Here is a 12,755-nt window from a genome sequence, read left to right as displayed (position 1 = left end):
GTGTGACTCGTGAGGGGAGGGAGAGGTAAAAGAAAAAAAAATGAAAAGAATGTATTGAACAGTTAATAAATGACCTGAATGAATATATTTTTGAAGGCAGAAACACAGTTACTGATGATCTGACAAATATAAAAGTTGTTAATTAATGCGCTGCCACATTTGGAGTGCCTGCAAAAACATCTGATCAGCTTTTCAGATAAATTAAATTAAAAAAAAAACACAAATAATTACATGTATTCTCAAAGCATTTCACAGCAGTTACAGTTTGTTAGAGGTGCATATACTTGTGGAGGTTGAAAAGAAATAAGTTCATCCTATAGGAGTTAAACATTTAGAGCAACTAAGAATATCACAGACTTGTTCTGTTGAGGGCAAGTAAGATGGGAAAGAGTGTTACTTAGTATGATTCACTGGAAACTAACTGAATTCATTATGCATCTAGTCATCACATCAAAAAGTGCAGACAAACAGTTTTTTATGTTTTTTATGTATTCATTTTTTTTTTGCATTGTCTTAGCTTTACATGCTACATCTGCTGACATACTTTATGCTGCAGCAGTTACAGTTACTCCTTACATTGCTTGTAAATTCTGCTTGCCGAGTAAAAATAATGAAGGTGATGTAAATCCAAGGCAATTTTTCATTGACCCAAAATCTTTCTTTCCAACGAAGCCAAGTACGCCCCGCAATATGTCAATCATTCCTTGCCATTATTTCTTTTTCCAGTGTGCCCACTCCTGAAATAACTTTCCTCCATAATATTTGCCATTCCAGCCATCATGATTATGTCGCTCTTAGTCTTCAAAACTCAGAGAGTCTCCTGCCCCATATCCCTCCACTCAGTCATCAGAATTTTAAGTTAGATGAGATGTCCTGGTCCTCTGCTCAGTTTTCTCAAGTTAACCACAGGAACTGGGGAGACCGAAGCCTCCTCTATTCATAATGTAATTTCACAGCTCATTAGAGTCCACGGACCATTCCCTTCAGATGGTGACAGTGAAACTAGATAACCTTGCAGATCTGGGCCAGTATTTACAAATCATTTGTAGCTTTTTTCTGTCCAAATGTTTATATAAAATGTTATGTCCTTTAAAAAGGCTGGACAATTGCTCCTGAAGATTACTTGAATAAATGCATGAAACAGTAAAGGTGATCATGCCAAATTTTGACTTTCAAGCTCATTAGAATTGTGTTTTTGCCTTATATTCTTGATTTCCGTGTATGTTTGCACCTGCTAGCATTTCCCCATAAAAAAGCAAAATATAAAGAAAAGAGGGGTGGCTTAGACTGTTTGCCAAGATTGATGATATCTTGGCAAACAGGTGCTCTGTGCTCTGTGTAGGGTAAAATAAACACCATGGACTAGCCTTAAACATTGTGTTATATAATGTGTGTGTTAGCTTTACAGTATTCCTGCCTAATGAAAAACACAACAGTTTGTTTTTGTCTGGAAGTAAATCTGACAATTCACAATGGTAAACTAATTAATGCTTAATGCCTCACATTATTCTAATGAACCTTAATGAAGCATTTTCCCAGAGCCATTAAGATAAGATTGTAATGGATTCAGCACACAGGTGTGCTAACATTTATCTTCAAATCAATGGATTCTCACTGCCTGAGCTGTAATTAGACTGCTAGACTCTGATAAGGGTCATGCCAAACTAGTGTTGTGTGGACTCAGCAAGTGCCTGTTAGGGAGTAGTGTGTGTGTGTGTGTGTGTGTGTGTGTGTGTGTGTGTGTGGGTGTCTGCCTCCATGCATGCACTGTCTGTCCACTGCTACTTCAGCTAAAGGTGGCTTTGCAACAGGCTTGTTATAAATTATCTGATTAACCTTGTGAGATTGAGAGTAAGTCTTGATTTTCGCTCAAGGTGCAACTACTCTTTTTATGTTCCACGGCAATGGAAAAGCCCCCGACATGTAGTCTGAAGTAATTTTCTGAGGTTATTGTATGTCAGTAGATAGTTTACTGTATTGTAAGCCTAGTAACAAGAAATGAAAGCTTGATTTAGTCCTTGGTGTAGTGCATCAAGCTGTTATACACTGCTCACATACAGACACACACACACAAAAAAGTGACTAGACTTCTTCAGATCTCCTGAGAAAACACAGGTCAGACACCCGAGTTAGGATTAAGAAAATAGAATCAAGTCAGAAAATGCTTTGAATACAGATGAGCTTAAGTGCTGTATACAGTTTGAATTGATAATGGCATTTGCCCTGTTTGACCAAGTGAAATGTAATACAAAGCAGTTAATCTTTTACATACACTTCAGAATGTAATAAGGGCAATGTGAGTGCTCACTTTAAAAAGCAGTTTAAACCATCAGAAAAGATCACATCAATATGTTTACTGCCTATTTAAAATGAATCTAAGGAATTAAATGAAATATTTATACTTGAATCACATGCTAGTCTTCCTTTTTAGAAATGAAATGATGGGAGGCCTCTGGCAGGGTTGATCTTCAAGAGGCCATTTACTTGATGGCAAATGCCTACAAGTGCCAGACTCAGAAATGTGGCTCCAGATTAGTTTGGCTACAAGAATATAATATCAGTGCCCATCTAACTGCCAATTAAATTATACAAGGGATGTCAGCATGCCAGCTATGCGTGTGAGTTAAAGTAAATACATTCAAAACAAACATTCACATCCTTTAAAAATGAAAAAAAAAAAAACATGAAGATGAAGAGCATAGCTTATTGCTATATCCTTATGTCTATACCTGTGACCTGCTTTCTTTTATCTAAAGAAGTAAAATCTGCACTTCTATTCCATTAGTTGGTCAAATGACAATAATTAAAAGACCCCAACACAAACAATGCAATACCTGCAATACTTTTCCTTTTAAAATCGTATGGCATCCTCAGCGATATAAATGTTATCAGTAAAGAACGTGAGACATCTCACGCCATAGCCCCACAGACCAAGGGACTGTTTGGCAGTGGTTGATGAAGTTTGATGATAATTGCTGTGAAATTTAAAATGTAATAAATCTGCAGTCCCTAACTGGTTGACAAGAAGTAGCTCGCTGACTCTTCTTGAAATTAGTCACAAAGGAGTATACAGCACTTTGCCAAAAAACCTCCTTGCAACTGCTTTGATCACTAGCAGTTTACTGCAGTCAATTGTACTTTTGTATGGAAGACCTACACAAACTGCAAACATCAGTGAGTCTGTGAAGAGTCTAATGCGAACAGGAATCAGAGACAGTTTTTTTTTTTTTTTACTTTGACAATGAATGTTCTCCATTTCCATTTTCCATCACACTTTGTCAAGTTTGCATGTGTCTTCATCTTACATGGCAACTATGGGCAATCGTGGCAATCTGCTAGTGACCAAAGCAATCACTAAGATCTTATTGGTGCAGGAATTTCACATAATGACAAATAGCAACCACTTGCCAACTTGTAATGGATTAGGCATTTTTCTTTCGCAACCAGAGGTTGCCAAGGAGTCACCAATAGATCGTTAGGCCTCTATAACTGGGGCCTAGGTAAACAGTAAATATATGGATGGTAAAAAAAAAAATAATAATAAAAATGAACAGGATCAAAGGTTAAAATGGGATTTGACAGGTGGCTGAACCCTAGGATCAGGTATAGTAATGGGGAAAGAGTGGGAAAAATAAACGCTGAGCTACCCTGTGGCTGTAGCTCTGTGCTGCTACTTCAATATTCAGTGATTTTTGTGGATTTAGGGCTCTAACCGAATTTGACAAGATATAAGCAGATATTTCACAAGCTACAAGAAATGTGGCTGACTTCCAAACCTTTGATAGTGTCATGCTACTACAAAAGGTTGAATCAAGTGCATGAATCTAACCAAATCCATATAGTAACTGATAATATGTTTAATAATAATTTAAGTCTGTTACCCTTAATGTAACTTTCAGCAACACATCATGTTGTTAAATGATGTATCGGTTTTAAAAGCTCTAAAGTGAATAGAAAATTTCAAGTTTATGAAACGCTACATTCTGAACAGTTCTTACCTTTAAAAAAATCATCTGTCATCTTCGTTTTTGTCTCCTAAACAAAATAAATATGACATTATCAGAGATGGAGAAAGTTGAAAAGACAGTAGGTCTTTTCAACTTTCTCCATCTCTGATAATGTCATATTTTTTTTTGTTTTTTTGCTCATTTGTTTATTGTTCTCCCTTTGATATGCCATAACTGTAATTTTAGCTAGCAGACACATTTTGTGAAAAACTGCAGAAACAGTTTTTGTGTTTGGTGATATTTTGAGCTTCTTGAAAACTTGCACTTGAAATTACCTTGTATCTTTAAAAAATGTTATTCCATTTTGCTCATTTCTCTTCTATGGCACTAGCTAGATGACCGTGACCAACTAAATTTTCATCATTTAGGAATTTTCATAATTTTCATAATTTAATGAGACATCATCACAGGAATGAGAAGAAAAAGGGATATACTGAGTGTGTGAGTGGGCCGTGGGATGTCATTATTTTCTTATTACTGAGCAAGTATCTCCATGCTATCACTGGAAGCAGTGCCAGGCTGCAGGACACGAAAAATGAACTCTTTCGACAGTAATATGCATTAACATGCCTATCAGATTTAAATGCTCATTAACTGAAGGTGTTGGAACAATGTTCCACATCATTCTGGCCTCTGGATGTGATGAATATTAGCTGGTATCACCAGTATATTTGATACTTCTTTAATGTATTTAAGAAAAAAAGAAAAAAGAATAAAGAAAAACTTTAAATGAAGGTGGACCTGTTTGTTCTTTCTAAGCCCATAAACTTTCCTCCTTTATAGTCACATCACTGTACGCAAATTATGGACTCGTTGAAATGAGGAGAGAAAAACTGAATCTGAATCAAGTTCTACATAGCTTTAAAATAGCACTAGTGCTACTTCACTGGGTCACATTTTCAAGGGGCTTAATAAGCAGCAGTGTTCACTCAGAAGTGAAAGTATTGGTACACGCATCACATAGTGATCAAAGTATGTAAATGAGCTTAAAAACATTACAGTAATTTGTAATTTGGGGGTGTGGGTGAGTAGATGTGGGGGATTCAAACCTTCTGTGCACCCTGCTTCACTTCATTCCTGGATGTTAAGGCTTAGTCAAGCATTATGGGAAAGGCAGTAATTACATGTGCCCATAATCAAGGCGTCATAAAATATTCATTCAGAAATGCTGTTGTACTTGAGGCAGCAAGCTCTCCTTTTCGTGCATAAGGTTAACAGGGGTGTTTGCTTTTTCTTGACTGACAATGGCTACAGGTAGAGCAGCTTCATGCCTGTGAGCATATTTTTGAGTCACAAAGCATTTCTAATTGGTCATGACAGGAGCTTCTGGTTGGTAGACTTGATGTATATAGCCACTGGAATATTTATTGTTTAACATTACCCTACAGTGTGACCTAAATAAAAAATAACTACACTTTTTAGACCAAGTGGAAGGGTCAACCAGAAGCACATAAGTATGATAACAAATTTCCAGACAAAAGAAAAGTAGGAATAACTTGCACTCTTATTTTATTGTCATTTTCTTGCTTTATCTTTAGAACTAAAGTCATGCAGCTGAACAGCGTGATTAATTAAATTCCTTAGCATGACTAAAATAGAGAGAACCCTGTACAAGCAGCAAGGGCCATGGATATCAACACACTAAACATTTCACAAGGCTTGACTACAAATGTCGGTGTTGGGTGATATATTTTTTACAGTAAAAAATCTGTTTCTGTCTAAATTTAGTATTTACATTACAGCTGCAATTATATTGTTACTTGTGTTACAAAGGTTCTTCAGTTTTCTGCATGCTGGGTAGATAGGGAAAAAAACATACAAAAACTTGCGCAAAAATCATCTGTAATCCCATTACTTTACTGATTACTTATTTTCAAAAGTAATTAGTTACTTAGTTACTTTTTAAAAACATGATTTATCCCCTAAATAGGTAATAAAGCGATAGATCTTTCAGCCCAATTCTACTTTTTCTGCATAATCCATCATATAAAATGTAATCAAATGGAAAAGTCTCTTTTTAAAACTTGTTTTATTAGTTTTAACCTTTTAACTTTATGCATCAAGCAAAAATTTAATTATATGCAACGTTCTCTGACTTGAAGAAATTTGTTTAACATTTAAACCTATTTTCTGCACATTCCAGTGCATTAAAATAAAATAGGTTTTTGTGTTTACACTCAGTTTTTCAAATAAATGCAAGTGAAACACAGCAGAAAATAAAAATCAAAGACTCAGTGGTCCTTTTGCTCTATTTTCACCTGTATAGCAGGAGTGGGGTAGCCCCCCCCCCCCCCCCCTTCCGTCATCTGTTTCTTCCTGGTGCAGGTGTGCCGCAGTGGACAGTGGAAGTTTCTCTGTGAATTTCCCATTACGTGGCAGCGTACTCAGTGCTTTAAGGGGTTTTTTCGTTGTAAAAAGTTTTCTTCCCACACAGTGAACAGCAGACACTAATGTTTTTGTCACCTTTCACGGACTCAAACTCAAAGTAAGGTCAGTACTTCCACGCGTTAAACGCTGCACGCTCATACTCTCTCCCACACTCGATATATTATCCATTGTTGATCTGCACACAGCTGTTGCCACGAATGTCGCACTCGCTTACGTCATTGTCATGATACACTCTCGCAAAAAAAATCGCGGCTTTAGTAACGCCGTAACGCAGCGTGCTTACGGGAAACTAGCAGTAATCTAATTACCTTTTTAGCAATAGTAATCCCTTACTTTACTCGTTACTTCCTAAAAGTAATCGGCTTACAGTTACTGCCCATCTCTGGTGGTAATATGGCAACTACATTTACTGAACAAAAGAACAAACAGCATGATGTTGAAGTAACAGCATAAAGGTGCAGGAAATGCTAACACACAGCTAGAATGGTAAATGGCCTGCATTTGTATGGTGCTTTTCTAGTCCCTAAGGACCCCAAAGCGCTTCACACTACATCCAGTCATCCACCCACACATTCACACACTGGTGATGGCAAGCTACATTGTAGCCACAGCCACCCTGGGGTGCACTGACAGAGGCGAGGCTGCCGGACACTGGCACCACCGGGCCCTCTGATCACCACCAGTAGGCAAACATGGGGTTAGTATCTTGCCCAAGGATATTTGGCATGCAGCCAGGAGGCAGCCTGGGATCGAACCACCAACCTTCTGATAAGTGGCTGACCTGCTCTGCCACCTGAGCTACAGCCACCCCATACCCCATAGAAGCTGAGTGTATGCTGACCTCTAGTTCAGCAGCCAGAGCCTTATCTTTAACAGTTAACATAGGCAGAGATAAGCAGTCAGGCTCGCAGCCCCTGTTTCTACCTGTTGATGTTTTTATAACATAATCAGTGAAGTCTGTTTAGGCTGACATTCATCTTTGCTTTGTGTTGGCGGCTTTGTGCTCACATTTAAATACTAAAAGAAAATTTCTATGTGCATCCTCATTAGGATGTGAATTTGTATTGCGGTGTGTGAAGTATCCAGAGGTTTATAACTTTAACTGGTAATTGTGAGTCAATGCATTTCAGATCAATTTAACAGAGTAACAAGAAAGTAATGTAATGAATAGTGTAAAAAAAATTACTTTCTCCTGGTGAGTAATTAAGTAACATACTGCAATACTTTTAAGAAAAGTAATGAGTAATGTGTACATGACTTTTCTTGAGTAACGATCCCAACACTTCACCTAATATAGGGTGACTCACAAAAAAACTAAATTTTTAAAGAGAACTTTTAAGTAATTTTTAAAGTTAAGTCTGATAAGTATGTTAGTCCTTCTTCAAACTTATTATGTTTAAACAAAAGATTCCTTCACACTCATTGTAGAACCTGCTCTTGAATTTCTAGGAACAGTATGTGAACTAGATATATCATTCTTTTTATACCACAGAATTAAACAGACTTCTAATAATATATGAAATCACAGAATCATAAATCCAAAAACATGATGAACACACATTCTTTTAGTTTATTATTGCATGTTTTACATCTCTGTGACAGAGCTACTTTGATCCTATGTTGCTTCTTTAAATAAACTGCTTGTAGTTCAGATCAAAGTCCAATGAGAAGATTGTAAGTGAACCTGGTTTATAGCGAGATGGTATATTATATTCCACTGGGGCATGTGCAAGCTATTGTATTTATTTTAAAATTTATGGATGTGTTTTATTATCATCAGAGCATAATTCACATTAAGGTTGCAGCATTGGTTAAGGGGTCTATTTATGCAAACAATACGCTGACCGAAACGGCCTGTTGTATACAGCTTTCATTCAAACAAGAACTGCTGCTCGCCAGCAGTACATAACAGATGGTTACCAGTGGGGTTTTGTCCATGCAAACAAAATAATGTTATATTCCTGTGTGCATAATTAAAGGGAATCAACCGCATTATGCTAAATTATGTTCAATAATAACAACCCTGGTCAGCTAATGTCAAATCTATTATTCACATTCTGATCTCATCCTCGCTAATTTTAATATTAAGGGTTAGACGAGTTGATGCATAACAAAATATAGCGTGACATCTGGCCTCTCTTTAATTGGTCTTCAAAGATTATTATCATGTAAAAACTGAATTCTAAACATTGACGTTTGAACATGGAAATGTGACATTAGATGGTAGAAAAGGTGGCATTTTGAGCAGACTGAACCTGAATAGGAAGTAAGTTCATTAGGAAAGTCAAAGAAGTGCTCTGTATGAGACATGCTTTTTTGGAGAGCTAAAATCAGCTTAGATAATGTAATGTCAGAAAATCCCTATCATTAGTGGAAATATGGTGATATCCTGTCTAAGCTTCACTTTCCACTATAATCTGACTGACAGAAACAGTGTTATAATGTGACAAAAGTTGTGTTCAAGAGGAGCACCTGAAGTAGGTTCCAATAAAAGTCCTTATCTGCCAGTAACCCCATGGGCTGAAGCATAACTTTATCTTTAATTAAAAATATTGAATATTTTATTTGGTTGACCTGTGACACTGAGAATGATCAAGACAGCAACAACAACTGGGAGGCATAAGCTAATTAGGGTAAGTCTGAGTGTGAAATATCTTTATATATGTGGTGCACATACACTAAGAAAACACATTACAAAATTCCAAACAGCTTGCCTGATGTCAGCACATTGCTTCTGCTTCCTGTAGGCTTTTAAGCAGCACTATGCCTACCCAAAGCAGAAATTGGAAAAAGCTTCTTTTAATTCCCAGGATGCAAAGTGATGGAGCAAGGGGAGTTTTCTAAATGATGAGCTCTTGCAAATTGATGACTAGTGGAGATCACTGACAACTTCAAAGCTGTGCGGATCCAGGTCAGCTGAATTAATGTGTCCTGGTTAAAGATGAACCTGCATTGATCCACATCCACTCAGTCAATGATGCAGTATAATATTAAGAAAAAATACCAAAATAAAAATGATGGTCTTACTCAGAAATAAAACCAGCCAATCATCCACTGATTTCTAACATATAAGAACAACTGCCTCAATTAGGCACCGCTTTGTTTTCTAAATTTGCAAATCCCAGGCCCAACAGTCTTTGATTTCTTGTTTTGCATAGTTGATGCAAATATACAGTATTTGCTGTGATGCTTGTCTGGTTTTGAGTGTCTCGTAATCCATCAAGTAAGCAGTGGACCAAGAGGCATGTAGTTTTCCTCTCATTTTCCTTTCCAACACAAGTAGTTGGATTGCTGACATTCTTTGACTGATACACAGCGGTAGAAGTTGTTAAGATGGTTGAATAGCAGAAAAGTGCAGTCATGCAATTAGCATGGGAGGATGTTTCATTCTTTAGCTTTAGAGAAGACAGAACTTTTAAGACCACCAACCCCCCCCCCCCGTCCCCCGTCCCCCGTCCCCCGTCATCTGTTTCTTCCGCCATCAATTTGATCTTTTAAAATAAACACAGCATTCCCATGTGTTGGAATTCTGCATCAGAGATAAATCTCACAGACATGTCCTGCTTGGTTTATTTATTTTCATTTACAGCTTGTCAGTGTATTTTTTATGTGGATTTCACTGTCACTTCTACTCAATTAAGTTTTTCTAATTGATATTAGAAAAAAATGCTCAAACTCTGTCAATTCTGTAGAGTATGACTATTAACGACTGAAAACTTAATCACTTCACTTTCAGTTTCAATTAAATTTTATTTATATAGCACCAAATTAAAACAGCAGTCACCTTAAGGCAGCGGTCCCCAACCCCGAGCCTCGGACCGGTACCGGTCTGTGAGTCATTTGGTACCGGGCCGCGAGAGTTGAGGCTCAGGTGTGAAATGTATGGTTTTCAGGGTTTTTATCGGTTTTCAGCGTTATTTTGTTATCGTTTTTATTGTTAACTCGGTTTTCCTGGGTCTTTTCACGTGTGATATGAATAAATCTTTGTTTCGGTACTGGTACTAGTTTTATTTTGTTGTACTTATCCGCGACACCTTAAAGGCCGGTCCGTGAAAATATTGTTGGGCATAAACCGGTCCATGGCGCAAAAAAGGTTGGGGACCGCTGCCTTAAGGTGCTTTACATAGTAATGTAAAGACCCTAGAATAATTGAAAACTCGACCCCCACTGAGCAAGTACTTGGTGAGAGTAGGGAGGAAAAACTTCCATTTAAAAGGAAGCAGAACCAGCCTCATCAAAGTGCTCTATTGGGATTATACAATACTATGGGGTCCTTAAGATAAGATGGGGGCTGATTATTCAAGCTCAAATATGTGAGGAGATGGATTTTAAATCCAATTTTCTCTCTTTCTAGTGCCAGTCAGTACACTCCAACATTTTGGCTTTTCAGGGAGAATTAGTAAATGTTTGTTATAAATGTTTGTTGTTTGGGGAATTTAAATTGTAAATTATGATATATTAGCCATAAAAATCAATCTAATCGCAGCAATGCTGCAAATATTCGTTTGACTTTAGAAATGTTCTTATTCACAATTTAGAAGACTTGATAACTGGCTGCTAGTAGGCAATAAGCCAAGATGACAGGAAAGATTGCACATGGACATAAAGTATATTGCAAAAAGTATTCACTCACCCATCCAAATAATTGCATTCAGGTGTTCCAACCACTTCAATGGTCACAGGTGTTTAAAATTAAGCATCTAGGCATGCAGACTGCTTCTACAAACATTTGCCAAAGAATGGGTCGCTCTCAGGAGCTCAGTGAATTCCAGTGTGGTACCGTGATAGGATGTCAGCTGTGCAACAAGTCCAGCCGTGAAATTTCCTCACCACTAAATATTCCACAGTCAACTGTTCATTAGTGATGGGCAGATGAAGCCCCATGAAGCACTGAAGCTTTTCATCCAATTGGTTCACCCCAACGCGAAGCTTCATGAAGCTTCATTTGCTCTAGCAGGACACCTACTGGACGTAAAAATAATAGCTGGCATGAATTTGAAGAGTGTGGCATTTTGCACACAGCCTGTAAATGTCAACAACAAAAGGAGTGTGTAAAACATGTATATTGTAGTGATGGCAGTATACTGTGTATATTTATAGTGGCAGTATGGGAAATGATTATTTGGAAATGCTTGAAATGGAAATGATCATTTACTGTGAGGTGAGGTGTGGTTGGGGTGTGGACAGTAGTTGTGCTTTTGTAACGTTGAGGTATGGACAGCTACACACTGAGGCTTTGTCCTGCCTGTTCACATTTTATTCTGTAAAAACTAAATTTTCACTGCTTTTATGACCTTTTTAGTGGGGAGAACATAGCTAGGATTTAATGATTTAACAAATCTTTTGAATCCTTTGTCCTCCACAATGCTAAATAGCTGGGAGTCCTCAATCACCATGCTGACCAGGTCTTCATCTATTTGAGATTGTTCTCCTGAGGAAAGACAATAAAGATAAAGCACAAATATAAATATCACACACGTAACTTATAACAGTTGTATAATATTGTTATATCATTTAGTAATATTACTGCATCCTATATTATCATTGCATTTGATGGCTCACCTGGTCTTGCTCCACAATCGGTGTCCCCCTTATTCTCATGCAAAGCTCTGTAGTGCCTAAGCATGGATGAGGTGTTGTTGTTGTCATATCCCAGCTCCCTGGCACATAGCAAACACTTCACCTTGTACAAAAGTCAAGACAGCTCAACATAAATTGTATTGCACCATCAGTATCATGAAAATACATCTTCTGTAGAAATTTACATACCTTGTTGGGAGGAATAAGATCAAAATGTTCCCACACAGGGGAGGACATCCTCCTCTTCTTAGCTGGCTCCATTCTCTCCTGACTTTCCTCACTCTCATAAACCTCCAAACGGTCTCCAAACTCTCACTAACCGCAACTCTCCATCAAACACCCACATTTTTGAATGAAGTCTGAGGGGTTTATATCGCTGTCATATCTCGCGGCAAAGTTCGAACCACTTCATGAACCAGTCACGTGGTACAGCCGGGCAGCGAGGCTTCGGACGTCATCATTTTCAGCTCCTCCCATAAATGAAGCAAGCCTCGATACGCGCTTCGCGGAAACGCCCCCTCCATTACTCGACACACGCTCCGAAGCCTCGATACAGAACGTCCCATCACTACTGTTCATGGTATTATAACAAAGTGGGTAATTTAACAAAGAGAGGGGGAATAACAGCAACTCAGCCACTAAGAGGTAGGCCATGGAAAATCACAGAGCAGGGCCAGCTGATGTTGAGGCGCATAGTGCACAGAGGTCACCAACTTTCTACAAAGACAGATTAGCTCAAGAGAGCAAATCTCTTAAGAGAGAGCTTCATGGAATGGGTTT

The 12,755-nt window shown here is 37.9% G+C and overlaps 1 long non-coding RNA gene across 1 annotated transcript; it reads right to left on the bottom strand.

Annotated features, from left to right (window-relative positions):
• Positions 1-11,640: 11,640 nt before the first annotated feature.
• Positions 11,641-12,538, bottom strand: LOC146693830 (uncharacterized). The gene is made up of 3 exons (XR_014923866.1): positions 12,165-12,538; positions 11,958-12,013; positions 11,641-11,826 (listed from the first exon to the last, which is right to left on the bottom strand). It is a non-coding gene; the product is annotated as an uncharacterized LOC146693830 (long non-coding RNA).
• Between the last annotated feature and the right edge of the window lie 217 nt (positions 12,539-12,755).

The sequence above is a fragment of the Copadichromis virginalis genome, linkage group LG14 (genome assembly GCF_057382275.1).
Source record: "Copadichromis virginalis isolate Kocher_CV1m ecotype Utaka linkage group LG14, C_Virginalis_male_GT1.1, whole genome shotgun sequence".
NCBI classification, from domain to species: Eukaryota; Metazoa; Chordata; class Actinopteri; order Cichliformes; family Cichlidae; genus Copadichromis; species Copadichromis virginalis.
Note: the sequence above shows the minus strand (reverse complement) of the source record. Positions and strands in the feature narration are given on the sequence as shown.